This window comes from Amia ocellicauda, chromosome 12 (genome assembly GCF_036373705.1).
Source record: "Amia ocellicauda isolate fAmiCal2 chromosome 12, fAmiCal2.hap1, whole genome shotgun sequence".
NCBI lineage: Eukaryota > Metazoa > Chordata > Actinopteri > Amiiformes > Amiidae > Amia > Amia ocellicauda.
This window is the reverse complement of record NC_089861.1, coordinates 39,994,118-39,997,137: the sequence shown is the minus strand read 5'-3', so window position 1 is coordinate 39,997,137 and position 3,020 is coordinate 39,994,118. Positions and strand designations below refer to the sequence as shown.

The following is a 3,020-nucleotide window of genomic DNA, read 5'->3' as shown; positions in this document are numbered from 1 at the left end:
TAAAACAGTTTCATAAAACAATATAACCTAATATATATATATAACTTTTCTTATTCTTTTTATTTACTAAAACATTATCATAAAACAATATAATCTTATATATATATATATATATATATATATATATATATATATATATATATATATATATATATATATGTATGTATTTAAAACTTCTATTTTCTTATTCTCTATATAAACTCTATACTCTATATAAAAAATAAGAAACATTTTAATATATATATATATATATATATATATATATATATATATATTTAAAATGTTTCTTATTTTTTAATTTACCAAAACAGTTTCATAAAACAATATAACCTATATATATATATATAACTTTTCTTATTCTTTTTATTTACTTAAACAGTATCATAAAACATTATAACCTAAAATATATAAAACTTTTATTTTCTTATTTCTTAATTTTCCAACACAGTATCATGAAAACAATATAACCTTAAAAACACAGTTTACGCTATTAAACGTTACATCTCCACACCAGCAGGGTGAGGTGCACTTGGACACTCACCATGATGGATGTCACCCTAACAAAATGGCTACCATCTTACCAGATGACCTATGACCTTACAAATGGCCGATATCAGCCAAGATGGCTGACATCCAAAATAGCCGATATCATCCAAGATGGCTGACAAGGGAGGGTCAAATGGTAACCCAAGGGGGGTGCTGGGAAGGAGAGAGGAGTTCCCGTTCAAAGGTTCATAGGGAGGGCGGGACTTCCAGCTGTCAAAATAAGTGATGCCGCCATCTATACTACTTCTGTGGCTGTCTGTGGCTGGACCGGAGGGTTGGACCTGGGTTTCTCTTCATTACGAATACATCTTTCGCTGCCCAGGTGCCCACATGCCTGACCTGCTTTTCAGCTGGATCACAGCTCCGCCCCAGCAGGGTAGAGCATCCAAAAATGGTACAAACTCATCCACGTATTGCAGTGTTTCCGGGAGAGCTGGCATACTGAGCGAGAAAGTCAACACTGACAGTGTGGCGAGAGACATAATGTATGTGCTCTGTAATGTCATTGCTGTCAGGTGAGAGATTTCTATGATGTCATCGCTGATATAGCAGTGAAGTGAGAGGAAGAGGAAGGGATAGCACGTGTGTGGGCTCACTGGCTGCCTCAGCTAGAATGGGTGAATGAGAGAGTGCAGGAACGGAACGCAGGAAATATACAATTGTATGTGACAGGCCGCTGTCTGTCACGGCACGGCTGCTGCTGACGTCTGCTGATGAGGTGCTCATGTGCCACAGCTGTGTTGTCGCTCCCTCGCTAACAGGCTGTGGACTCACGGTTGCGGGCAATGAGCACCGAGGCGATTGTGATGTCAGTGGCAGCTGTGCCTTCTCTATTTAATCCCTCTCCTTCCCAGATGGAGGCAGCTAACCCGCTGAGAAGGAGGACTGACACTCCCAACCCTGACTGCCCGGAGCACCCTGTTTTGTGTGGATGTTTCGTTTTGGTTGTTTTTACCCCTTGTATTTTGTCCCGTTTACCCTGTGAACCACAATAAAGCCCGGACACCAACGGAACCAGAGATTCTCTCCATCCCTGTGTCTGGCTTTTACATTGTATTATGCATATTCTGAATCGATTTGTAATGTATATTCATGATTTATTGATTGAAAGAGTTCTGTTTCTTCTGGCTAAACTTGTTTGCACATTGAATATTGAATTGTAGTGTCTGTGTGTGTGTGTGTGTGTGTGTGTGTGTGTCACTAGAAGTCCAGCACACTATCCATTGTGGCACAGAACCACAAAACTGTACGACGAAGATACTCTTCTGCATGCCTGCAGATGACCGGGCGTCTCAGCGTGATTTGACAAGTAGCATTTACAGTTGTGTTTTTTAAATCCCTGTCTCGCTGATTTTGAGACGGATGGAAATGATGGGTTCTTCTATTTGGTAAAATGGCTTTGCTCACTCGAGAGGCAGCCAGGTTAAGCGGGCAATAATGCACAAGTAGCTCTGTCTTGCGAATCTTGGAACTGTCCATTGGACGTACACGGCGTCAGTCGTCAAGAAATGTCAAACAAGGAATGCCCACAACGATGGTGGGATAGAAAGCCACGGGTGCAAAATACAACGGCTTAGTAGTCCATGGCCTTAAGTACAAGGCCACCTGATCCAGCTGTTCCCGGAGATGCAACTGACACGGAGGGGGACTGGTACAGTGACAGTGGCTAGGAAAAGAAGCAGCGTATGAGGTCTTGATAGTCAAGCAAGGATTTGGGACAAAGTTGGCATTCCAGAAAAGTAAGAAGTGAAGGCATCAGCGAGGCACTTGACTGCAAGATACCTCTGGCTGTCACGAGGAAGCCCAGCAAGCTCTAAGTTTCATGAAGTGAGCACTGACTCTGGTGGGACTCGAACCCACAACCTTTGAATGACCACTGCCCTTTTCACTAGAAGTCCAACGCGCTATCCATTGCGCCACAGAGCCACTTGTCACCATACTGTTCTGCACGCCTACTGATGACGGGGCATCTCAGCGTGCTTGTAGAAGTAGCATTTTCAGATGTGTTTTTTAATCCCTGTCTCGCTGATATTGACACAAAAGGAAATGATGGGTTCTTCTTTTAGATAATGCGGCTCATGTTGACTTGACTGTGAGGGGAAGTATTTGTCAAGCACACTGTCTGTGTCTGTCTGGCTGTCTGTGTGTGTCTGTGCTTGTGTGTGTGTGTCTCTGTGTGTGATGTGGGACAGTGCCCTGTCTGAGTGCCAAATATATTATATTCCCACCATTGTTGCAGCAAGATTGTGTAACCCATATATGAATTTAAGCTTTGTGTATGGCTCCGGAGAGGACAGGTACAGTAGTTCTGTGCAGGTGATTTTTAGAAAAACATTTTCATCCAAGGACATAGAAAGAACATAATGTAAGACACAGGAGACGTGTGTGTTAAAGTTTGAGGTACCTCATTACCATCATCTAGTTGCCCAGAAACCAAAGGGAGTCCTCTTGTATATGATAGCAAGTTCTTTAGA

General features: G+C 42.2%; 1 non-coding gene across 1 annotated transcript; it reads right to left on the bottom strand.

Moving 5' to 3' along the window:
* Nucleotides 1-2,381: 2,381 nt before the first annotated feature.
* Nucleotides 2,382-2,472, bottom strand: trnar-ucu (transfer RNA arginine (anticodon UCU)). Its single transcript is given in 2 exon segments — nt 2,382-2,417; nt 2,436-2,472. It is a non-coding gene; the product is annotated as a tRNA-Arg (tRNA).
* Nucleotides 2,473-3,020: the final 548 nt, after the last annotated feature.